General features: G+C 42.9%; 1 long non-coding RNA gene across 1 annotated transcript; it reads right to left on the bottom strand.

The window, feature by feature from the left end:
* Positions 1-529: 529 nt before the first annotated feature.
* On the bottom strand, positions 530-24,930 carry LOC143818030 (uncharacterized). The gene is made up of 3 exons (XR_013224273.1): positions 24,847-24,930; positions 18,038-18,142; positions 530-755 (listed from the first exon to the last, which is right to left on the bottom strand). It is a non-coding gene; the product is annotated as an uncharacterized LOC143818030 (long non-coding RNA).
* Positions 24,931-27,799: the final 2,869 nt, after the last annotated feature.

The raw sequence follows: 27,799 nt of genomic DNA, 5'->3' as shown, positions 1-27,799 counted from the left end.
CCAGAGTCTGTGCAACTTGAGTGTTTTTTTTTTAATACACAATTTCCAAACTGCCTTGTGGCTTTAGATGGGAAAAAGATCAGGGTCAAAAGGCCGCCAAACTTCAACTCCTAGTATTTACATTACAAGCAGTATTTTTCAGTTGTCCTTAGTGGACAGTAATTACATGTTTATTATTGTTGATATTGTGGCCTATGGGCAAAAATTACAGAATATTTCAAACATCAGCAATGTGTCGGCGGCTTCTCAATAATGACCTTGCTCTCCCACATGTTCTTCCAGGGTCAAGAGGTGAGCCAAAACCATATGTGTTTGTTGCGTATGAGGCCTTTCAAATAGACATGTATACGGCCGCACCCACGTTGTTGTGGCCTCAATCACTAGAGGCAAATTGTCAAAAGCCTTTCCTATTGTCCGTCTCGCTCCCTCAGAATGGTGGAGTGTGCCTTTGGCATCCTGTGTGCAAAATGGCGTGTGCTTCAGTATGCCCTACAACTAGAATGTTAATGGTTTGTCAAGGCATGTGCGGCGTTACACAACCTTATGCATGAATGTCGTTAAGATGCAGGTCCTGAAAATTAACAGGATGTGCCCATTCCCTTTCTTGCTCCATCTGGGCTGACTACACTACAACAGCCTTCCACCATTAAGGTTCAGGATCTTTTGCCTCGTGTTTCCTCTCCAGATTCTGCCACTGGATTCAACAGGGCGGCATCTGACTCCGATGCAATGTCCCTGTTGCGTAAGATTCAGTTCTGCAAGACAAATAAATTGTTGATAAAATAAAAACTAAATACTATGCAAATAAGAATGAACAATAGTATAACAAGCCATAACTTCGGGTCGTAGCTCCATAATAGGCACCAGAAAATGCAGCCTGTCCATGTATATATATATGGCTGCTTTCTGGACGCCGCAGAACCTCTTTTGGCGCCCTGTTGCCTTTGATATGACAGCTGCACCAGCGGCAGGTGATATCATTCACTGATTGAAAAGGGAAACAGAAACTAACTTAAAGAAATTTACAAATAAACATAACATACAAATAAATGTAACATTCATTTACCAATGCTTGCCATTATCTTCACATAAAAAGGGAGAACAAATAAAGCTTACTTAAATTAAAAATAGGCTTTAAGAACATACAAAATGAATCTGAAAAGTGTGCATGTGTCCACATAAACAACAGGTTATGTAGAGCTGATGTTCAGGTATGCAATAAGATTTAGGAAAATTCCCTACATTTTCAAAGCAGTTGTTTTTTAAAACATACATTAATCTTTTTAAAAAGGACATACAGAAAAACACATTTTAATGTTTTTGGGATACTTGCTCATTGTAGTTTGCTCCTCTCGGGAGCTCGCCTCATAGTTGGGATACATCTGGTGGCATATGTTGGTCCAAGATGCATCACGTTGGGTCCGGTCTTGGTAGTAGGGTTCCATTTTTCTCACAGTTCAGGACGCTCCTGCACAAGCACGATCAGCATCTCCACATTTATGTGAGGTGCCATGGTTATTATCTCTGTGGAGGCATGTACTTTTTTATAGGTTGCCAGGATGGTTGGGGCTTACAACTTCTTGCATTGGGCTTATGCAATGTCCTGCCCTAATGGAGAAAGTTTGCAAGAAAACGCATGGTATTCGGATTGTCCATGTGTCGTCCGATTAAAAAATAGCATCCTTTGACTTCTATTGGCGATTGTGATCCGATTTGCATACACAATCGCAGCATGTTGCAAATTATTTACAGTCTGATCTTGATCCGAACTGGAAAAAAAGGCGTAAATGAACACACAGTCATTGAATAAAATTGGTCTGAATTTTTAATCGGATTGCATTAGTCCAATATAATCGCAAGGAGGAGCAAGCCCTAATACAGATATCTTATGTAACCTTATGGAAGCTCCACTGCAACAGGGTCATTGAAACAATATAGTAATCCTGTACCATCCAGAACATTACAGTGGACTTGAGGAGACACCAGTTCTTCATTGTGTAAGAGGGTGTTGGAAACATTTTCAACCTTACAAGGTGCCCTACTTGCCATTGCATCAATATTAGCAAAATGCTCCCAATTGTGTTTATCAGCTTCAGGGAGTAGATCAGTAGATCAATATTTTTTTTTTACAAATTAGATTAGATTTGTTTTCACCTTACTGTTAGTCTAATTTTATTAATAAAAAAAAATTAATAAAATTGCACTGATATTTATTAACGTATAGTGTGGAACAGCAGTGTAACAAGTTAGAAAAAAGATTATGACACAAGTGGCTTAATAAAAAAAATAAAAGTTTACTTTTTCAATCTTCATGTATAAAAAGTTATATTGTTTGAACGAGTGAAACATTGACATGTTTCGACCATACAACGGCCTCGGTTTTTAGATGTTATGACTAGGACCGTTGTATTTTTGAAACACGTCAACATTTCACTTGTTCAAACCATGTGACTGTTTAACATCAATATTGAATAAAGTAGGTTTTGATTTTTTCTTCATTCACCTGTCTGTAAGAGGATGAACTGTGATAACATCAGGAGAGCATTAGGACCCTGCTTCTGCACGTCTGAGCTAAGAGAAAAAGCCCGGGAAAGTGTGTGCAGGGGTGGGGACTAGTGTCTGCTGTTTAGGAACGCTTTGAAGTGAAGCTTCCTGAAGGAAAGACTGCTCTGATCGATGCTGTGTGTGAGGTAGCTGAGAAAAAGAAAGGAGACTGGACTCTGTAAAGACTGTTTACTGCCAGCATGTGTGTGAAGGTGTTAACCCCTTCATCTTTGGAACCTGTGGTTCTGGTGAGGAGCAAGGACAGAGCATTCTGGAGAGCTGTGTGACTGTGGAGCTCTATGGAGTCCATTTTATGGTGAGCTGAGAAGCAATAGATAACATCCTGTGCAGATTCAGGTGGTTTGCTCTCAGGAGAATTCGTGAGTGACTGCTGGAGAAGAGATGGTATCCTGTACCATCCCTATTGAGAGAGAACCGGACAAGCCCCGTTAAAGTGCTATCCCGTACCGTATCCTGAGGCTACAGAACTGTAAGTCCCTGGCATGTGGGCTCGGCATCGGCCGACAAGACACGGAGCTTTGTTTTTCTATAGCTGTTATGGCGTCGAAGATCATGCAAGTTATATGCCTGAGTAGAGACTTCCCTCAGGTTAATGGTACCATAATAATAGATCCCCGGTATCCCCAGATTAAGTGTTTTAGAGCTCCTGTTATATCTGTAGGTATTGTAGTGTGGGTTTTGATCTACTTAAGGTACCGTCACACTAAGCGACGCTGCAGCGATACAGACAACGATGCCGATCGCTGCAGCGTCGCTGTTTGGTCGCTGGAGAGCTGTCACACAGACCGCTCTCCAGCGACCAACGATGCCGAGGTCCCTGGGTAACCAGGGTAAACATCGGGTTGCTAAGCGCAGGGCCGCGCTTAGTAACCCGATGTTTACCCTGGTTACCAGTGTAAAATGTAAAAAAACAAACACTACATACTCACATTCCGGTGTCTGTCCCCCGGCGTCCGCTTCCTGCACTGACTGAGTGCCGACCCTAACAGCAGAGCGTTGACGTCACCGCTGTGCTGTGCTTTCACTTTACGGCCAGCGCTCAGTCAGTGCAGGAAGCGGATGGCGGGGGACGCGAAGGTGAGTATGTACTGTTTGTTTTTTTACATTTTACACTGGTAACCAGGGTAAACATCGGGTTACTAAGCGCGGCCCTGCGCTTAGTAACCCGATATTTACCCTGGTTACCATTGTAAAACATCGCTGGTATCGTTGCTTTTGCTGTCAAACACAACGATACACAGCGATCTGACGACCAAATAAAGTTCTGAACTTTAATCAATGACCAGCGATATCACAGCAGGATCCTGATCGCTGCTGCGTGTCAAACACAACGATATCGCTATCCAGGACGCTGCAACGTCACGGATCGCTAGCGATATCGTTTAGTGTGACGGTACCTTTATTCTCAGTGTGCCATCCCAGGGGGTCACATAATACCACTTCAGCCGATTTACACCTGTTTTCTTAGTACCTGATTTGACCTTTTGGACAGGTAAAGTTATTCTATTTCTCAGTGTAACACACTCAAAAAGGGAACCTTGGGAATAGGCATATTGATTTCAGCTCCGGTTGAGTGAGTGTATTCAATAAGGATAAGAAAACATAAAACAAGCCGGCCACTCTTTCTCCCATCTGCTCTCCCTTTCTCTGCTTCTCCCCACTGCTGGTGACATATCTCCCAACCCTGGACCCCCACAGCTCATGCCTCCCATTACTACCCCTTTCTACCACTCCCTATCTAATATGAACTACTGCTATCTTTCCAACATAAAACCCTTGCCCCTGATGCCCACCCCCCTGCTCACTCTCTCTGGAGCACTCCAGAATGCCCGCTCAATCTGCAATAAGCTTCATTTCATTCATGACCTTTTTTTGTTCTTACAAGCTTGCATTCTTTGGCCTCAAAGAAACATGGCTAACACCCTCTGATACCAACTCCCCTTCTGTGCTGTGTTACGGTGGCCTCCATTTCACCCACACCCCTCGCCCCGGCAACAGACATGGTGGCAAGAGTGGGTCTTCTCCTTTCTTCTAACTGCACTTTTAACCCAATCCCACCTCTACCCTCCCTTATCCTCCCCTCTTTTGAAGTCCCCTCGGTCCGCATCTACTCTCTCTCCAACCTCCAAGTGGCCGTCATACACCGACCTCCGGGCCCGGCTACTGCCTTTATTGACCAATTCTCTACCTGGCTTCTTCACTTTCCACTGACATTCCCACTATCATCATGGGTGACTTCAACATCCCCACTGATACCCTTCAGTCAACAGCCTCCAAACCTCTGTCCCTTACTTCATCTTTTGGACTTACTCAGTGGTCATCCGCAGCCATCCACACAGATGGACATATGTGTTATGACCCCAATGGCAGAGGGTCTCAGAAATAATTTCTAAGTCTGCAAACACAAAAAACCAGCTCATAGGGCAGTAGTAACTGAGCTGACCATATATCTAATCCTAGCACCACAAATAGCAGCAGCCGGGGAACGTGCCTACGTTGGTTCTAGACGTCTCGCGCCAGCCGGAGAACTAACTAACCCTAGAAGGGAAAAGAAAGACCTTTCTTGCCTCCAGAGAAAAGACCCCAAAAGTTGGATACAAGCCCCCAACAAATAATAACGGTGAGGTAAGAGGAAAAGACGAACGTAAGAATGAGCTAGGTATTTAGCAAAGAGAGGCCCACTAGCTAATAGCAGAATATAGTAAGATGACTTATATGGTCGGCAAAAACCCTATCAAAATATCCACGCTGGATATTCAAGAACCCCCGAACCGTCTAATGGCCCGGGGGGAGAACACCAGCCCCCTAGAGCTTCCAGCAAAGTCAGGAAACACATTTAGTACAAGCTGGACAAAAATAAGAGCAAAGCAAATAACCAAAAAACAAAGAAGCAAGACTTAGCTTAATTTTGCACGAACCAGGACCAGCAGACAGGAGCAAACAGAAAGGATCTGATTACAACGATGCCAGGCACTGGACTAAGGATCCAGGAAGTTTATATAGCAACACCCCTGGACTAACGACCCAGGTGGGTGCCAAACTGAGGAAAGACAATCCCAGAGTCATATCACTAGTAACCACAAGAGGGAGCCAAAAAGTCTAATTCACAACAGTACCCCCCCTTAAGGAGGGGTCACCGAACCCTCACCAAGACCACCAGGGCGATCAGGATGAGCAGCGTGAAAGGCACAAACTAAATCGGCCACATGCACATCAGAAGCAACCACCCAGGAATTATCCTCCTGACCATAGCCCTTCCACTTGACCAGATACTGAAGCCTCCGTCTGGAGAGACGAGAATCCAAGATCTTCTCCACCACGTACTCCAACTCGCCCTCAACCAACACCGGAGCAGGAGGCTCAACAGAAGGAACCACAGGTACAACGTACCGCCGCAACAAAGACCTATGGAACACGTTGTGAATGGCAAACGACACCGGAAGATCCAAGCGAAAGGACACAGGATTAAGGATTTCCAATATCTTGTAAGGACCGATGAAGTGAGGCTTAAATTTAGGAGAGGAGACCTTCATAGGAACAAATCGAGAAGACAGCCATACCAAATCCCCAACACGAAGTCGGGGACCCACACCGCGGTGGCGGTTGGCAAAACGCTGAGCCTTCTCCTGTGACAACTTTAAGTTGTCCACCACATGATTCCAGATCTGCTGCAACCTATCCACCACAGAATCTACCCCAGGACAGTCAGAAGGCTCCACATGTCCCGAGGAAAAACGAGGATGGAAACCAGAGTTGCAGAAAAATGGCGAAACCAAAGTAGCGGAACTAGCCCGATTATTAAGGGCAAACTCAGCCAACGGCAAGAAGGTCACCCAATCATCCTGATCTGCCGAAACAAAACACCTCAAATAAGCCTCCAGAGTCTGATTAGTTTGCTCCGTTTGTCCATTAGTCTGAGGATGAAAGGCAGACGAAAACGACAAATCAATGCCCATCCTAGCACAAAAGGATCGCCAGAACCTGGAAACAAACTGGGATCCTCTGTCAGACACAATATTCTCAGGAATGCCGTGTAAACGAACCACATTCTGAAAGAACACAGGAACCAGATCGGAAGAGGAAGGCAGCTTAGGCAAAGGCACCAAATGGACCATTTTAGAAAAGCGATCACATACCACCCAGATGACAGACATGCCCTGAGACACCGGGAGATCTGAAATGAAATCCATGGAAATGTGTGTCCAAGGCCTCTTCGGGACAGGCAAGGGCAAGAGCAACCCGCTGGCACGAGAACAGCAAGGCTTAGCTCGAGCACAAGTCCCACAGGACTGCACAAATGACCGCACATCCCGTGACAAGGAAGGCCACCAAAAGGACCTAGCCACCAGATCTCTGTTGCCAAAAATTCCCGGATGCCCTGCCAACACCGAGGAATGAACCTCGGAAATGACTCTGCTGGTCCACTTATCAGGAACAAACAGTCTGTCAGGTGGACAAGAGTCAGGTCTACCAGCCTGAAATCTCTGCAACACACGTCGCAAATCAGGAGAAATGGCCGACAAGATAACTCCCTCTTTAAGAATACAAACTGGTTCTGCGACTCCAGGAGAGTCAGGCACAAAGCTCCTTGAAAGAGCATCAGCCTTCACATTCTTTGAACCTGGTAAATACGAGACCACAAAGTCAAAACGGGAGAAAAACAATGACCAGCGGGCCTGTCTAGGATTCAGGCGTTTAGCAGACTCGAGATACATCAAATTTTTGTGATCAGTCAAGACCACCACACGATGCTTAGTACCCTCGAGCCAATGACGCCACTCCTCAAATGCCCACTTCATGGCCAGCAACTCCCGATTGCCAACATCATAATTCCGCTCAGCAGGCGAAAACTTCCTAGAGAAGAAAGCACATGGTCTCATTACCGAGCAACCAGGGCCTCTCTGCGACAAAACGGCCCCTGCCCCAATCTCAGAAGCATCCACTTCGACCTGAAAGGGAAGTGAGACATCAGGCTGGCACAAAACAGGTGCCGAAGTAAACCGGCGCTTCAACTCTTGGAACACCTCCACGGCTGCAGGAGCCCAGTTAGCAACATCAGAACCTTTCTTGGTCATATCCGTCAAAGGTTTAACAATGCTAGAAAAATTAGCGATAAAACGACGGTAGAAGTTAGCAAAACCCAAGAACTTCTGAAGACTCTTAACTGACGTGGGTTGAGTCCAATCATGAATAGCTCGGACCTTGACTGGGTCCATCTCCACAGCAGAAGGGGAAAAAATAAACCCCAAAAAGGGAACCTTCTGTACTCCAAAGAGACACTTTGAGCCCTTAACAAACAAAGCATTCTCACGCAAAACCTGAAACACCATCCTGACCTGCTCCACATGTGAGTCCCAATCTTCAGAGAAAACCAGAATATCATCCAGATAAACAATCATAAATTTATCCAGATACTTCCGGAAAATATCATGCATAAAGGACTGAAACACTGAGGGAGCATTAGAGAGCCCAAAAGGCATCACCAAGTACTCAAAATGACCTTCGGGCGTATTAAATGCTGTCTTCCATTCATCTCCTTGCTTAATGCGCACAAGGTTGTACGCACCACGAAGATCTATCTTGGTGAACCACTTGGCACCTTTAATCCGGGCAAACAAGTCCGACAACAGAGGCAAAGGATACTGAAATTTAACAGTGATTTTATTCAGAAGCCGATAGTCAATACAAGGTCTCAAAGATCCGTCCTTCTTGGCCACAAAAAAGAATCCCGCACCAAGAGGGGAAGAGGATGGACGGATATGCCCCTTCTCCAGAGACTCCTTGATATACGAACGCATTGCGGCATGCTCAGGTACAGACAGATTAAATAGTCTTCCCTTAGGAAATTTACTACCTGGAATCAAATCTATGGCGCAGTCACAGTCCCTATGAGGAGGCAGAGCACTGGACCTGGACTCGCTGAATACATCCTGATAATCAGACAAATACTCAGGAACTTCCGAAGGAGTAGAGGAAGCAATAGACACCGGCGGGGAATCAGCATGAATTCCCTGACAGCCCCAACTTGACACAGACATTGCCTTCCAATCCAAGACTGGATTGTGGGTCTGTAACCATGGCAGACCCAAAACGACCAAATCATGCATTTTATGCAGAACAAGAAAACGAATCACCTCCCGATGTTCAGGAGTCATGCACATGGTTACCTGCGTCCAAAACTGCGGTTTATTTTCCGCCAATGGCGTAGCATCAATACCTCTAAGAGGAATAGGATTTACCAACGGTTCAAGAACAAAACCACAGCGCTTGGCAAATGACAGATCCATAAGACTCAGGGCAGCACCTGAATCCACAAACGCCATAACAGGGTAAGAAGACAATGAGCAAATTAAAGTCACAGACAAAATAAATTTAGGTTGCAAATTACCAATGGCGACAGGACTAACAACCCTTGTTAGGCGCTTAGAGCATGCTGATATAACATGTGTAGAATCACCACAGTAAAAACACAACCCATTCTGACGTCTATGATTTTTCCGCTCATTTCTAGTCTGAATTCTATCACATTGCATTAAATCAGGTGTTTGTTCAGACAACACCACCAGAGGATTAGCGGTTTTGCGCTCCCGCAAACGCCGGTCAATTTGAATAGCCAGCGCCATGGAATCATTCAGACTTGTAGGAATGGGGAAACCCACCATCACATTCTTAATGGCTTCAGAAAGGCCATTTCTGAAATTTGCGGCCAGAGCACACTCATTCCACTGAGTAAGCACGGACCATTTCCGAAATTTTTGGCAATACACTTCAGCTTCATCCTGGCCCTGAGAAATAGCCAGCAAGGCTTTTTCTGCCTGAACTTCAAGATTGGGTTCCTCGTAAAGCAATCCGAGCACCAGAAAAAACGCATCAATATTTGCCAATGCCGGATCTCCTGACGCTAGCGAGAAAGCCCAATCCTGAGGGTCGCCCCGTAAAAAAGAGATAGCAATTTTAACTTGCTGAGCTGAATCTCCAGATGAACGGGGTCTCAGAGATAGAAACAATTTACAATTATTCCTGAAATTCCTAAACTTAAATCGGTCTCCAGAAAACAGTTCAGGAATAGGTATTGTAGGTTCAGACATTGGACTACTGGTAACAAAATCTTGTATGCCCTGCACACGAGCAGCAAGCTGGTCTACACTTGTAATCAAGGTCTGGACATTCATGTCTGCAGCAAGCACAAGCCACTCAGAGGTAAAGGGGAGGAAGAGAGGAAAAAAAAAACAACAACTCAGAATTTCCTTTCTTATTATCCCACTTCTGCAATGCATTAAAAATTCAATGTTGGCCTGGCATACTGTTATGACCCCAATGGCAGAGGGTCTCAGAAATAATTTCTAAGTCTGCAAACACAAAAAACCAGCTCATAGGGCAGTGGTAACTGAGCTGACCATATATCTAATCCTAGCACCACAAATAGCAGCAGCCGGGGAACGTGCCTACGTTGGTTCTAGACGTCTCGCGCCAGCCGGAGAACTAACTAACCCTAGAAGGGAAAAGAAAGACCTTTCTTGCCTCCAGAGAAAAGACCCCAAAAGTTGGATACAAGCCCCCAACAAATAATAACGGTGAGGTAAGAGGAAAAGACAAACGTAAGAATGAGCTAGGTATTTAGCAAAGAGAGGCCCACTAGCTAATAGCAGAATATAGTAAGATGACTTATATGGTCAGCAAAAACCCTATCAAAATATCCACGCTGGATATTCAAGAACCCCCGAACCATCTAACGGCCCGGGGGGAGAACACCAGCCCCCTAGAGCTTCCAGCAAAGTCAGGAAACACATTTAGTACAAGCTGGACAAAAATAAGAGCAAAGCAAATAACCAAAAAACAAAGAAGCAAGACTTAGCTTAATTTTGCACGAACCAGGACCAGCAGACAGGAGCAAACAGAAAGGATCTGATTACAACGATGCCAGGCACTGGACTAAGGATCCAGGAAGTTTATATAGCAACACCCCTGGACTAACGACCCAGGTGGGTGCCAAACTGAGGAAAGACAATCCCAGAGTCATATCACTAGTAACCACAAGAGGGAGCCAAAAAGTCTAATTCACAACACATATGCTAGACCTGGTCTTCACCCGTCTCTACTCTCTATCTAATTTCACCACCTTCCCTCTCCCTCTATCTGACCACCATCTGCTCACTTTCTCATCCCTGTCCTCCTCATCGGTCACCCATGTCCAGCAACATGCGCACCACCGCAGAAACCTTGCACACCTAGACACCCACACACTCTCTGACTATATCCTACCACTGGCATCCATATCCTCACTCCACGACACAGTGCCCCTGCTTTCTACAATGCCACTCTCGCATCAGCTATTAACACAGTTGCCCCTCTCGTTCATGGCAGAGTGCGAAGTATCAATAGACAACCCTGGCACAATAACACCACTAAAAAGCTCCTGCAAGTGTCCAGTGTTGCAGAGCGGAGTTGGAAGAAAACACATTCGCAAGACGACTTCAATGCATTCAAACAGGCAACACTCGTTTTCAAATCTGCTCTTACCTCTGCTAAACAGGCCTACCTCACAACCCTTGTATCTTCCCTATCCTACAAACCCAAACAGCTATTTAAATCTTTTAACTCCCTCCTCTGCCCCCACTGCCCCCTCCAACCTCCCTCATCTCTGCTGAGGACTTTGCCACAAACTTTAAAAATAAGATCAACCAAACAAGGCAAGTCTTCATTGTTCAACTACCACAACCCCTTTGAATACCAGACCAGTGCCCAAACCCCATAATCTCCCTATCCAACATCACTGAAGGGGAGCTTAATTGTCTCCTCTCCAAATCGCACCTCACCACCTGTGCGCTCAACCCCATCCCATCCCACCTCCTCCTCAAACTCACCGCCACTCTTACCCCATCCCTAACCCACCTCTTCAACCCATCACTAACTTCTGGTACCTTCCCTTCTGCTTTCAAACATGCCACAATCACGCCTATCCTTAAAATGTCAACCCTCGATCCAACTGTCTAGCTATCGCCCAATATCGCTGCTCCCATTCGCTTCCAAACTCCTGGAGCAGCACGTCCATGCTGAACTTTCCTCCCACCTCTCATCTAACTTGCTCTTTGACAATCTACAATCTGGTTTCCACCCCCATCACTCAACTGAGACAGCCCTGACCAAAATTACTAACAATCTACTTACAGCCAAAGCTAACCGACAATACCCTATACTCCTCCTTCTAGACCTGTCCTCTGCTTTCGACACAGTTGACCACTGCCTCCTACTACAGATCCTCTCTTCCTTTGGCATCAAAGACCTCGCCCTATCCTGGATCTCCTCATACCTTTCCAACTGCACATTCAGCATCTCCAACTCCCACACTACCTCCTCATCCCACGCTCTCTCTGTTGGAGTCCCCCAAGGCTCTGTTCTAGGACTCTTCTCAATCTATACACTTGGCCTGACACAACTAAAAGTCCCATGGATTCCATGTACCACCTTTATGCTGATGGCACTCAGATCTACCACTCTGGCCCAGACGTCACCTCTCTGCTGTCCAGAATCCCGGAGTGTCTATCAGCCATTCCTCAAACTCAATGTGGACAAATCTGAACTCATCATCTTTCCTCTATCTCATAGATCTTCCTTACCTGACCTATCTATTGCAATTAACGACATCACACTTTCCCCCATACCGGAAGTCCGCTGCCTCGAAGTAACCCTTGACTCTGCCCTGTCCTTCAAACCGCATATCCAAGCTCTTTCCACCTCCTGTCGCCTGCAGCTCAAAAATATCTCCAGAATCCGTCCTTTCCTCAACCGTCAATCTACTAAAATACTTGTGCATGCCCTAATCATCTCCCGCCTCGACTACTGCAGCATCCTTTACTGTGGCCTCCCTGCTAACACCCTTGCTCCTCTCCAGTCCATCCTTAACTCTGCTGCCCGACAATTTATCTTTCTCCTCACTACTCTTCCACTTCCCCCCTCTGCAAATCTCTTCACTGGCTCCCATTCCCTCAGCGTATCCAGTTCAAATTACTAATACTGACCTACAAAGCCATCCATAACCTTTCTCCTCTATATATCTCTGAACTAATGTCCAGATATCTTCCCTCATAATCTCCGGTTTTCCCAAGACCTCCTTCTCTCCACACTTATTAGCTCCTCACCCAACCACCTACAAAACTTCTCCCGAATATCCCCCATCCTCTGGAATTCTTTGCCCCAAAACGTCCAACTATCAACCACATTCGGATCCTTCAGATGGAACCTGAAAACCCACCTCTTCAGGAAAGCCTACAGCCTGCACTGACCCTGCTGCCTCCTCGCCACTACCGGAGCTACCGCCTCACCAACACCAGAGCTCCTGCAACCCTCAACCTATTGTCTTCTTCCCCACCATCCTATAGAATGTAAGCTCACAAGGGCAGGGTCCTCGCCCCTCTATATCAGTCTGTAATTGTTAGTTTGCTTACTGTAAGTGATATCTGTAATTTGTATGTAACCCCTTCTCATGTACAGCACCATGGAATCAATGGTGCTATATACGTGTAAATAAATAATAATAATAATAATAATAATAAAAAAAATAATAAGGGGATTTCAGTCTTTTTCTTCCAAATACTAAATCTCACTCCTACTGTTATTTTAGTAAAGATAATATTGGGATTTATGCCTCAGTCTCGGTTTGTGACTCACTGGATCTTATTAGGACCTCTGGTCATTACATGTCAATCTTTTTTTCTGAATTGTTTCTCACTGGAGCTGGCAAGTTAACTGTGGCTTTCTTTTTATTTTATGGACTCTAACTATACACTTTGAAGCAAGCTCTCGTCTCTGTGTGCTACATACAGTGTTTTCTCCTTGTCCCATTCACCTATAAAGCACAAGGCACTTTACTTCTTATATACGTAACAGTTTTAGGTGGTCACACGGTTCTTTGTTCCATCTTGCTTTCCTTGCTGAGCATGTAACTTTTTTGTACATTTGTTATGTAATTCCTGTCTTTTGATGTAGTTTGCAATAAACTTCTATACTTTTGTACTACTATGGATATGTACTCCATTTTTTCTGGGTGTGATGAGTTACAGTGTTACAAGATAGCCAGTTAGGGCAACTGTTTAGGAATATCGGACACGATACAGAGAGAAAAAAACATGCCTGCAATGTCTTTTAGAAGTGGGAAAACCTGCTGATATTTTCAGGAGGAATTAGCTTAAGGACATGCCGGCATCTTATGTCTTGAAGAGTCTGTATTTGGCATCATTTCTGTGTAATTTCACGCTTTTGTGACGTCTTTGGCCGACTGCACTATTTTTCTTACTTGAAAAAACTAGTGAGTGGCTTCCAAGTGGAAATTGCCTAAGGCATGGCCAGGTCACATCTTGTAACTGATTTGTATATTTGGATACCTGAAGCGGTTAAAAGAAACACAAAAGACTGAAAATATGCTCTTTTTTTCAGGTGGGTTAGGCCCGGTTCATACTGCGTTTCTGTAGGGCATGCGAGGGTTCTGTCTGACTCCCACTAAAACCAGGATGCAAACAAACTGCTGATGGGGCCATAGACTGCAATGTTGTGAATTAAGGTCAATTGAACGCCGTTTGTGTTTTTTTTCTTAATATGTCCGTTTCTTCATGAGCGTAGAATACCACACTTATGTGCTTGTCTGAACAAATGCACAGTTTTAGAGAAAAAACGCAAATGGAGTTTACTTGAACTCCATTCGTATCACTGCATTCTATGCCCTTGTCAGCAGTTTATCTGATTCCCATTTTGACGATAATTTAGATGAAACTCCAGGAATCACTGCAGAAACGCAATGTGAACAGGGCCTTACCCATCTGGAAAAGACGTTATGTGCACATGCCTTTAGACTAATATGATAACTGTCTTCTAAGAAGTTACTGCTGCCGTGGTGTCACTCTATGACAGGGATGTCAAACTCAAACACACAAAAGGCCAAAATGAAAACCTTGTGCAAAGTCAAGAGCTAACCAGTATACAGTAAAATAGACCCTACAAAGTTCTCCATTCAGAATAATGGGCCTCACATAGGTCTACATACACAATAGTGGGCCCCACATAGTCCGCCATACAGTATTATGGGCACTACATAGTCCTCCATACAAAATAATGGGCCCCACATTGTCCTCCATACAGTATTATGGGCACCACATAGTCCTCCATATAGCATAATGGCCCCACATCGTCCTTCATACAGAATAATGGGCCCCACATCGTCCTTCATACAGAATAATGGGCCCCACATAGTCCTCCATACAGAATGAAGGCCCTTCATAGGGGCGATAGTTCTGGTATTGCGAGCCAAATAAAAACACCCTGCGGTCCAGGTTTGGCCCACAGGCCTGAGTTTGACATGTATGCTTTATGATGTGACTTTATTTTACTTAATAGCTCCATAAATTCCATTGTGCTCCACAGACATCATCGCTGTCCCCATTGTGGTTCACAATCTAAATTCCCTACCAGTATGTCTTTGGAAAAAGCCTGAATATCTGGTGCAAACCCACGAATAACACAAAACGATGTCCTTGTAGATCTTCTTCGTGAAATTTGACCCTAGCACTGCAAGTCTACAGTGCTAACCATGATTCTACGGTGCTGAATACAAGTGTAAGGCTGAAGATATACAGTAGAATGAAGATAATGCTCCAACATAATCTTTGGTTGTCTGTGACATGGCAAATCATTATATCTGACCACCTGCATTTTTAGATATAAAACTGAACATCTGCACCTTCATTACTATATGAAGCATTATCACAAGATGTCCATGCAAGTGTTATAATGAAAATTGCATGAGAAGCACATTTTTATAATGAGATATATCGTTTCATGGTGACACTGTACAGAGTGGTGGCTTAATGATTCATATAACTTCATCATTACAAAGCTCGCAGAGGGGCTTAATGATGCAACTCAGTCTGATGAGGCAAACTGCATAATATTTTAAGCAAATACATGGTCTCTTTCTCTCTAGTAATTACACAGGTCACATGATTATTGCTCCTTACGTCCTAAAAATGAAGCACTGAGCTCATACATTGCTTGCCAAGGCTACTTAGAGGATCAATTGGTTGTGTGAAACGACCTAAAGTGACGTCAACGTTCCTAGAAAGGATTTTCTATGATACGGGAGGTAGTAGAAAATAAGTATCAGTGGTCCAATAAAGATGAATCTCTACTTGACAAAACCACAAGCATCTATGGCTATAACTTGGAGATACTATTATAGTTATATCATTGCACAATAGAATTCATCATTGTGACATCTTAACAAAAAATGTCTGCCTAGGAAAAGTAAAACAACATTTACACACCATCACAATAAATTTTAGCTTGTCATAAAGTAAAAAACTAGTGTGACATCATCCCAATAGAATACTGCATAGAAGTACAAACACAAATGTGCATGACATCATCCACCTCATGGCCACAAAGGAACCTAGCGCAAAAACAAAAACAAAAAAACCTCACTATTGTGGTATCATAAAAACTCAAACTGAAGTTTTACTTAGTAAAAAATAAGGCAAACACTCTTATAACATCAGAACTATAGAATTAACTATTAACTATTAACTATAGAATTACCCCTAGACAAAAAAAAACAGACTGTATTGAGAAATCTTAGAATTTTGGCAAGTAGACAAGATTTTCACTATTGTAAAACTAATGTAATGTAACAGTTCATGTGAAAAAGACAAACACAGATGTAACTTCATATATGACATCATCTCAATTAAATTCTACAAAGAAGAGGCTAAAGGAGAAAACACTAAAGGAGAATAATGGGACTAGGGAAAAACGTGTAAATGGGTTACCAACTGGCTCAGTGGTAGGAAACAAAAAGTGGTCATTAATGGAAATCACTCAGATTGGTGACATTTAACAGTGGGGTACCACAAGGGTCAGTATTGTGCCCTCTTCTTTTTATCACATTTATTAAAGACCTTGTAAAGGGCAAACATTTTTTTTTCAACATCTTCAGGTATGTAATTTCTTAATGAAATATTTAATATTAAGGTCTTATTTAAGTGTACTATTAATAATTAGCTATTATTATTCCTAAAATAACCAGATTCTAACTCCTATTCCCCATCTTTCAGTGAAACACTAATAAGGGCGATCTTGCTGTGAGTAATGTATCACTGCGTAAATTGTCCAGCTCTCCATTGCCCATGGCCTGCTCCAAAGACTATGATTGGAGCACAATTACAGCTTACAACTAGCGTCCCGGGGTACATGATAACAATATACTCCCGGAACATCTTCTTGCTCTCTCCGTCAACTGATCAACTGCCGGCTGGTGAGACAAACATATGAAACCTTTTTGCTTTTGAGAGCGTCTTCCTCCCTAACACGCTTTTTTTTATACACAATCATGTGACTTAGTTGAAAATTTACCCTACAGCTATTTTTCATTAGGACCACCTAGTTTTCTAGCCTTTTGCTAAACCTATCCCAACTTTTTTGAGATTTGTTGCTGCCATCAATTTCTACATGAGTTATTTTTTCAAGTGTCTAACTTTCACCTTCTGATCTGTGTTCTATTGTGACTAAAATAAGGCCATAAGAAATTTCCAAATCATTGCATTCTTGTGTTCTTTACATGTTATCCAGCATTCCAAAATGTTTTAAAAAAATTGGGGTTGGAAAATCTGATGTACAAAGTCAATGACTCAAGTTGAGAAAAGCAAGACTTGCACATTGTTCTATTATAAGGTTGGATTACCTTTGACAGTGTTTCCAGTAGGAATTTCTGACTTTTTACCTGCAGATTTGAAAACTGATAAAAATGCATTCCCAGCAGTCACAGTTAAGGAACTGTATGGCAACAACTGTGAGAATAGAACAGCAAACTATTCTGTGGTTCTCCAGACTAAGTTTAAAGATAGATGAAATTATAACTCTTCCGATGATAGATTCCCCTTCAGAATGCCATACAACCTGTAATTGCTAATGGCTGCATAAAACAAAAGAACACTATAGCAGAATTTCTCAGAATAAGCAATCCCTACTGCTTTCCATAGCAACCTGTTATTAATTCATATCAATCTTTCAAAAGGCTGGAAGAGCAATTTCAAAGTTGTGGAGATGAAAGTTATGCCATAAAACCACAAGAGTGGTCATTTTTTAATAGACCTAACTTCTTTATCATTTTGTCTCCAGCTGAACAAGTTATTGATGGATCCAAAGTTGATTATACCCTGACTATTAGAGGACAACTGAATCTAGAATATAATTCTTTTAAGCATTGGAGCAAACAGCTAAGATAGGAGACATGGGGTCTGGAAGGAGAGATATTAAGAAAAGATTATTATTTAACTTATTATTCATCACTATTCAGTTATGTGCGAAAAGATGTGGAAAATCAACTCTTACTGTGCAAACATGAACATTTACAGTGACTTTATTAATGTCACATCTTTTAATATCCCAAATTAAACATTCAGAATGCCCCTTGTAATAACACTAATACCTGAATTCTGCAGTTCCCCTGCCACCTAGTAGACTGCAGCTGAAGTTTATTCTGACCATGACCACCTGAACGCCCAGCACTTTCACGTCACACTGTTAAGACAATCTGTAAAACAAATGACAATAATTAATACATTAATTTTTAACAAAAAAGGAAAAAAGGACTTAAGCTTGCCCAAATAACAAACAAATGGAAAAATTGGACTTCCAATTATTGGCAATGCATGGATCAAAGCTTCATGTTGATAATAAGCAAGGAGAATCCATAGCTAAGTAGGAAAAAATCAGTCTTCGAGACCATTTGTGTATTCATTGTAAAACCAACATTTATTAGATAATTTATTAAGAGCATAAAACGCTATATTTTTTTAAGTATTCTCTTTTTTTAACTTAATATAAAAAATTTTGGTTTTAAAATAAGTTTAATTTTTAAAAATATACCTAATTTTATACCGTGGTTGATTTTGCATATAACCTAAAACTATTGTCATGGCTCAATCCAGTGACCTTTGTCTGTGTGGTCAGTTTCCCTCTCTGTTGGACCACAGCCTGAGTTGTCTCTGTTCAACTGCTGATAATGCTCTTGTCTGACTTTTGTTTTGCTGTTTTGCTTCTGTACAGTTGGTTTCTATTCCTCATTTGGTTTGTCCTATCACATCTTGGGAGGGGCTATTTATATTCTCCTGGCACATGCAGTCCTTGCTGGCTATATTATTATTATTATTTATTTATATAGCACCATTAATTCCATGGTGCTGTACATGAGAAAGGGGTTACGTACACAGTTATAGATATCGTATACATTAAACAAATTTACAATGACAGACTGGTACAGAGGGGAGAGGACCCTGTCCTTGCGGACTTACATTCTACAGGATATATTCCAAGTTAGATGGATGTTTGGAGTCTGAGCTATCCCAGTCCAGGATGATCTTGCTGAAACTGACTTTGAGTGTTGGCGCCATTTCGTAATTTTAGGGTCGCAATCTCCGCCATCAGGCAGGGACAAACCAGGGTCAAGTTAGGGATTTACTGTACCTAGTCTGTAAAGGAACCTGTGGTATGCAGATTTAACATCTCCCCTGGCTTGCTTATCCCCAGGGCTGAGTCATAACCGTTATGCAGTATCTGTATGACATAAATTCTGGTTGTTTCCATTCACAACATTGGGTAAGATGCAATAGTACAGTATACACCTGTCACTTTTCTGCTGTCTATTTGCACTTAAAAACTCAATGATTTTTGTAGAAATATAGGTTGACAAGCACAAGAAAGCTGGCCTGTGCTTTGGGACACATTTTTCATGCACATATATGACTATAGTTAGCTTACATTTTTGTAAGATCAAGTGTGGTCATTACATTTGCCCTTATCGGTAGCTCCACATTATTAAAATCTCTTCATATACAGTGTGTTTTACGTAACTGCACCCAGGAGTGGTGTATTTAATTTTTACTCAAGATTTAAAGTTCTCTTCAACTTGAAATGTCAAGTGAGGCTGCATCTCTCAGGAGCTGAATTCTGGCATTGCATTGTTGGAGCCGATGGGTATTACTTGTACGTGCACCAAAATTAATTGAGAAAAGCAGAAGAATATACTTACAGAAATGCACTTAGCCAAGAGCACAAAAGCATTGCATTACATAATCTTCACGGTTTTGTTTCAATAATTATGTAATTTCACACAAGCCTCTGCAGCATTTAACATTATATTTAATTTGCTAACCAAACACATAGATGGATTCTTCAGAAGCAAATTGTTCAAAAGCGTTACTGATTTTCCCTTTCCTCTACCTTGTTTTGTGAAGGGTTAAACTAAGAAAAATTAAAGCAGGCTTACTTTTGTGCTTTTCAACTCCATCTTGCTGTTTTGAGATAAATTTTGTTACTAGGTTAAAGTTCATAGCTGTTATGAGACCTTGATTATTCCAGCCTGAACAAGATATGACACTGAGGGTGTATTGTTCTACGGGACCTTGACGTACAGGCTGTTCCTGCATTCATATAGCTTAAGAACTGTGAGCGTGTTCTTATGTTGATTGGTTGAAGTATAACTTCAAAGATTATGAAAAGTGCGACACAATAAATGGGGATGAGAGATCTGCTTGATCCCCCCAAACAGAGACACACGTCTCCGTCTGGTCATTTTCAGTTGCCGGCAACGCTCTGTGGATCAATTTGGAAATCACTAGGTCAACCGTAAAGGGTCACTTCAGATCCTCCCTCAACAGTTTATCTGGTGGCAAACTATTATTAAAGTTCATGTACTGCTCCATGCAAATATTTAAAATTATCCTACCTAAGGGGACATGTAATCTGGACACTGGGGTTCTGGAGAAGAACAGCAGTACGTGACAACCATACAGTACCTTCCGTAGTATAGGATGTTGCTGTTTTCTGATTTTTGCTAATGAGTCCTACACAGAAGTGAAAACATACTTGGTGACTGATATTCATTATATATTTTACTGCTGTTGATCAGTACTGTATGGAAATTTACACAGATAGCAGGAGAAGATAACAGCTGAAAAAAAAAGGCAAGAAAGATCAGCTCACCTCCTCTCAGTCTCACGGCGCGGATCGTACAGTGCTGCAAGTAGTATGAAGGTGAAGCAGAAGTCCAGCGTGGGTGATATCCATAAAAAATAACTTTTATTCCATTTTCATTAAATCACATAAGTGATGGTATGCCTTTCAGCTAACCCCCAACTTACTCTGTGATATTTATGACCTTGTTTACTTAGTCTTGATTGTATGCATCTGGTCGACCCTTAATTCTCTGACCAAGATGAGCAAAGACCACTCCTCTCTGCTCCACACCTGACCGCACTTAGTTTTCCATATATTGCATAGCACAAGTCTGCTAGCCTTCAGTCTGCAGTGTGATTTCTAGAAGTGTGTTCTAAAAGTGTGGATTACATTAGAATTAAAACCTGAATTGAACCTGAAGGGAACTGAAGGTAACTGGCCAGTCACTGTAAACAATGTTTCTGTTTGTTGTCACTTTTACCCCTATAATCTTTCACTTTCTGCTACCTCCCCCAATCCCCACACCAAGTAAAGAACTGTTCATCTCCTCTTCAATCCTCCCCATCCATCTCACCTCCTCCTCAGAACTGTTCCTTAACATACAATCCTCTGTCTCAAAGCACAGGCAGCCCCCTCACGCTCTCTCCTGCTCCCACCTGCTAACACTATCTCTGCTCCTTCTCACTGCTGGTGATATCTCTCCAAATCCTGGTCCTCCTCACCATATTACCACAGTCATTTCTACCTCCCATCCACGCTCCATCACAAACTTCCGTAACCTCTCTAACCTTATACCCATTCACCCAGCCCCCGCTTCCCCAGTCCCACTAACAGGAGCTCTGTGGAACGCTCGCTCTGTCTGTAACAAGCTTTCCTACATCCATGATCTTTTTGTTACTACCAAACTTTCCTTCCTCGCCATCACCGAAACCTGGCTCACCCCTTCTGACACGGCCTCCCCTGCTGCACTCTCTTACGGTGGCTTCCACCTTTCTCACACACCCCGCCCCAGCAGCAAGCATGGTGGAGGAGTTGGTTTTCTCCTGTCAGATAACTGCTCCTTCACCCCAATCCCACTGCCACCCTCTGTTACCCTCCCTTCCTTTGAGGTGCACTCTGTGCGCATCTACTCCCCCTCCAACCTCCAACTGGCTGTCATTTACCGCCCCCCAGGGCCAGCCACCACCTTCTTTGACCACTTCACCACCTGGCTACTTCATTTCCTTTCTGCGGACATCCCCACTATCATCATGGGCGATTTCAACATACCCATTGACACTTCCCTCTCAGCTGCCACTAAACTTCTATCTCTCTCTTCCTCCTTCGGCCTCACTCAATGGTCTTCTGCAGCCACTCACAAAGATGGTCACACACTGGACCTCATCTTCACCCACCTCTGCTCCCTATCTAACCTCTCTAACTCGCCTCTTCCTCTCTCTGACCACAACCTTCTCACATTCTCATCTCTCTCCACTCCATGTCTAGAGTCCCCACCCCACAAACTTTCACACCCTCGCAGAAATCTTAAACATCTTGACCTACATTCATTCTCTGAATCCCTCCTCCCTCTCACAGACATAAGTTCCATACACAATGCGGATGACGCTGCCGCTCTATATAACACCACAATAGCTGTAGCTTTGGAATCTGCTGCCCCACTTACACATACCAAAGCTCGCAAAATCAACAGACAGCCCTGGCACACCAGCCTGACCAAAGAACTGAGGCAAGCTTCCAGGGCTGCTGAGCGCAGATGGAAAAGATCCCACTCCAACGACCACTTAATCGCATTCAAACAGTCCCTCACTACTTTCAAGACCGCACTCGCCACAGCTAAACAAACCTACTTCTCATCTCTCATATCCTCCCTGTCTCACAACCCTAAACAGTTATTCAACACCTTCAATTCTCTCCTCCGTCCCCCAGCACCTCCTCCCTCCTCACTTATCTCTGCTGAAGACTTTGCCTCATTCTTCAAGCAGAAGATTGATAACATCAGAGACAGTTTTGGTCAACAAGCCCCAGAGCCCTTCCTCCCAACTTCCCTACCCTCCACCTCCAAAACCAACTACTCCACCATTACAGAAGATCAACTCGCCACTCTACTCTCAAGATCGCATCTCACCACCTGTGCACTTGACCCGCTCCCAACCCACCTCATCCCAAACCTCACCACAATCTTCATCCCAACCCTAACCCATCTCTTCAACCTATCACTAACAAATGGTGTTTTCCCCTCAAGCTTTAAACATGCCTCCATCACACCTATCCTCAAAAAGCCCTCTCTTGACCCATCCTCTGTATCTAGCTATCGCCCTATATCACTTCTCCCCTATGCCTCAAAACTACTGGAACAACACGTCTACCTTGAACTGTCCTCCCATCTCTCTTCTTGCTCCCTCTTTGACCGCTTACAATCTGGCTTCCGGTCACACCATTCCACTGAAACTGCCCTAACTAAGGTCACCACTGACCTTTTAACCGCCAAGAGCAAGCGACACTACTCTGTTCTCCTCCTCCTCGACCTGTCGGCTGCCTTTGACACAGTGGACCATGCCCTATTATTACAGACCCTCTCATCCCTTGGCATCACAGACTTGGCCCTATCCTGGATCTCATCATACCTAACAGACCGGACATTCAGCGTCTCCCACTCACACACCACCTCCTCACCTCGCCCCCTCTCTGTCGGAGTCCCACAAGGTTCAGTCCTAGGGCCCCTGCTCTTCTCCATTTACACCTTTGGCCTGGGACAGCTCATAGAATCTCATGGCTTTCAGTATCACCTCTATGCTGATGACACACAGATCTACATCTCTGGACCAGATATCACCTCCCTACTAACCAGAATCCCTCAATGTCTGTCCACTATTTCATCCTTCTTCTCCGCTAAATTTCTGAAACTTAACATGGACAAAACAGAATTCATCATCTTTCCCCCATCTCACGTGACCCCCCCAACGAACCTATCCATTACAGTAAATGGCTGCCCACTCTCCCCAGTCCCACAAGCTCGCTGCCTCGGGGTTATCCTTGACGCTGATCTCTCCTTCAAACCACATATCCATGCCCTTTCCACTTCCTGCCGACTTCAACTCAAAAATATTGCACGAATCCGTTCATTCCTCAACCAAGAATCTGCAAAAACCCTAGTCCATGCCCTCATCATCTCTCGTCTTGACTACTGCAACCTCCTGCTCTGTGGCCTCCCCTCAAACACTCTCGCACCCCTCCAATCTATTCTAAACTCTGCTGCCCGACTAATCCACCTGTCCCCCCGCTATTCTCCGGCCTCTCCCCTCTGTCAATCCCTTCACTGGCTCCCCATTGCCCAGAGACTCCAGTACAAAACCCTAACCATGACGTACAAAGCCATCCACAACCTGTCTCCTCCTTACATCTGTGACCTCATCTCCCGGTACTTTCCTACACGCAACCTCCGATCCTCACAAGATCTCCTTCTCTACTCCCCTCTTATCTCCTCTTCCCACAATCGTATACAAGATTTCTCTCGCGTATCACCCCTACTCTGGAACCCTCTACCACAACACATCAGACTCTCGCCCACCATCGAAACCTTCAAAAAGAATCTGAAGACCCACCTCTTCCGACAAGCCTACAACCTGCAGTAACCACCGATCAACCAACCGCTGCACGATCAGCTCTATCCTCACCTACTGTATTCTCACCCATCCCTTGTAGATTGTGAGCCCTCGCGGGCAGGGTCCTCACTCCTCCTGTACCAGTTATGACTTGTATTGTTCAAGATTATTGTACTTGTTTTTATTATGTATACCCCTCCTCACTTGTAAAGCGCCATGGAATAAATGGCGCTATAACAATAAATAATAATAATAATAATAATAAGTCCAGAATCCATCTTTATATCCAGAGACACAAAAACGGGTAATTCAGAGCAGTGACAGTCACAGGCTTAAAGTGCATTTTAAATCATACGTGTTTGAAAGGTCATGCCGCCTCCGCCTTATCACCCACGATGGACCTCTGCTTCACCAAGATAAAAGCTGCTGCTCAACAAATCACAAAAGTAAGAACACACACAAAACCACATATTAGCTGCACAACAATGTAAATTCTGAAACTTATCTCTTAAACAGAGGTTAATTTTAAAGTCTGTAACATTTTTCCACTGATTTTTTTAAATCAATTTTCTATACAACTTAGTAACTCCTTCAGTTAGCAGGTTGTCCTATTGTTTTTGACATAGATTCATTAGCACACACCTCATGACAATGTAAGCTCTCTCAACTTTACGCCTACCTTCTCTCAATGACAGCAGACGATTGCTGTTGAATTACAGATTTCTCACTTTGCACAGTAGTAGGGATGTTTTGGAAACTATGCAGGTTCTGGCAACTCTTCAGATGGGTTCCAATGAAAGGCTTTGCGTTAACTTCTCCACTTAACAGGGAATGCTCTGGGTTGAGTCCGCAGAGTAGCTGTTGGCTGGTGGAGCCATTATACAGCAGGATAATCAAGCTGCGTTGTCGGAAGAAAAACTGGGGTCAAAATTAGAGTGAAATATTGAAAGACAAAATTAGCAGACAAGAATGGGATTAAGGCAATCCAGAGTCAAGTCCAATTATCGCTCCATGCACCTAGAGCAAAAAAAAAAGTGCATGGAAATGGCAAGGGACAGGATGTCAGGGAAGTTTAAATAGTGTGCCATGCTCTGCCATTGGCTGTTCAGCATAATTTAAGTGAATTAAAATATTAAATGAAGCTGGGCCTCAATTGTGTTGTCAGCAGAACAGACCTTTCATTTATTAGACTGATTTGCAAGGCGTTGAGGGTGCGACCCAGCAATGACATCAGAACTATGTCATCCCACTTGCTGAGACAGTGTACTGCCTGTCAGTGAAGGCGGACAACGCAGAAATTGTTCCAGGTGAGGGTGCAACAATGGAGAAAGATGTCAATCAGGGGTCAATAGATGGGGGTTGGGCTGCATATTATATCAGACTCTTACTTTATTTTACTAGCCTGGTGCGCCAAGGATTTACCCGTTTGACCAAATAACCCTACAATCATTAATAACAGGCACACAGTTAAACCTGTGGCTTGTCATGCCTTCATGCTGCACTAATGATTTATATAATGGTGAACCCATGTGGTCATTATATACATCTTGTCATTTATCCATCTTTCCACTGTTTGCTTGGTTTACACTATGGCTTCCAAATTGAACGCCTAATCCAAAAATATGTTGTAATGCTGGTTCATTGCTGTCACTGAAATGATAATAGAAAGTAGGACATATAACAAATTAGAACCACAAAGCAAGCAACCAATGTCCCAGAGAGACTCCTAGGCTCGTCTAACTTTATAAGCAGGAAAGCTTCATTTTTAATGGTGCATGCAACAATAAAAAAAATCGAGACAGAAAGGCTCTTCATTGTACAGGGATTCATTGAGAACATGCCGACTGCACTGAATGTGTCACTTGGCTCCTGTACGTTCCGTATCACATTTCCAGCTCTTTGTCAGTCAATTATTCTCTTATAGGACTTTGTCTCTGAACACAAGATGGCAGCCTTAAATAAACACTGCTCCTGAGCTGTTCTGCATCTTAACACATCATTAATTTTCTAATTTACACGTTCGGTTATTCAGGGGCAAACTGTAGCTCATTACTCAAGAAGTTAAAGGAACCAAAAAAGAAGGTTCTGTGTGTGCCTGGTCTATTTGCCTTTTTTCCTCCTTTAAGTTGTATAGAGATCTTTTATTTTTAGAAGGACAACTATTTTGTTTTAACCCCTTAATGACCACCAATACGTCTTTTAACTGACCTGAGATATAAGAGAATAGCCTCCCCATACAGGTGACAATCTAGCATCTGTCGGTTGTGCACTATAGCTGACAACTTGCTGTATCAGCCATGATCAGTGTTTGCACCATCCAAATCTGTTTAACCCCTTAGTTGCTGCTGTCAGTAGTGACTACATCATTATAAATGGTTAACAGAGTGTGAGGGCTTCCTCTTTATCCAAATTGGTGCCCTCAGATCATGATTGTGTGGTCCTGATGTTTGCCATGTCAGTTCATGACCAAATAGCAGCCTTACAGTCTGACTGCTGTAGTAATCTGTTCAGAAGTTAGAGGCATTTAGGTGGTAAAAATACACATTTTCATTTCTGTCATGCCACTCTGCATTAATTCCTGTAAAGCACCTGAATGGTTAACAAACTAACTGACTGCAGTTTTCAATATGTCAGGGGTGCTGTTTTTAAAATGGTATCACTTTTGGGGGTTTTCTAATATATAGGACCCCTAAAGTCACTTCAAACATGGATAAGTCCTTAAAAAAAGAAATTGTGTAAATTTCCTTGAAAATATGAAAAATTGATGCTACATTTTTAAACCTCATAAAATGCTAACAAAACAAAATAACATTTTACAAATGGTGCTGATATAAAGCCGACACGTGGGAAATGTTATTTATTAATGGTTCGCTGTGGTGTGACCATCTGGATTAAAGAGATAATCATTCAAATGTAGAAAAGTGCAAATTTTTTAACATTTTACTAAAATTTTTGATACCTTTTATAAATAAACACAAAACATATTGACCTAGATTTACCATTATCATAAAGTATAATGTGTCATGAAAAAACAGTCTCAAAATCACTGGGATTTGTTGAAGCGTTGCAGAGTTATTACCACATAAAGTGACACTGGTCAGATTTCAAAAATTTGGCTCCGTCACTAAGGGGTTAATACTATAAATTTTTCTTAAGGTTTCAAGAAGTAAACAGTGCAAAAAAACAACAACACATTCGTACAAACTTTTCACTTATAAGATGTAAAAGTGAAAATAAGGGGAACAATAAGGGTGAGAGAAGGACGGGAAGGGGAAAAAGGAGCCTGAAGAGGAGTTTAATCCTATACGATAAGTAGGATTTATTGAAGGACAACTAATTTTTGACGTGTAATAATGCATAAGCTGATACTTTTTTTAACTCCTATTTAGACAATATTCTATACAACAAATGTGCCTAGAATAAATCTCCATACCTCAACGCAAACCTTATAATTGCCTCCACTAAGTTCCAATGAATGGTAATAGTGAACTGAATGTATTTCTGTCATGACCTTTGTAGATGAATGTACGTGGAATTCAGCTTAGTTTTATCAGTAGCTGAAAAAGTAAAGGAGTGTCCAAAGCTTATTGTATGAGAAGAGAATGAAAGGAATAGACTTTGAAACATGGCAA

The sequence above is a fragment of the Ranitomeya variabilis genome, chromosome 3, assembly GCF_051348905.1.
Source record: "Ranitomeya variabilis isolate aRanVar5 chromosome 3, aRanVar5.hap1, whole genome shotgun sequence".
Taxonomy (NCBI): Eukaryota; Metazoa; Chordata; class Amphibia; order Anura; family Dendrobatidae; genus Ranitomeya; species Ranitomeya variabilis.
The sequence above is the reverse complement of the archived record's forward strand: the minus strand, read 5'-3'. Positions and strand labels throughout refer to the sequence as shown.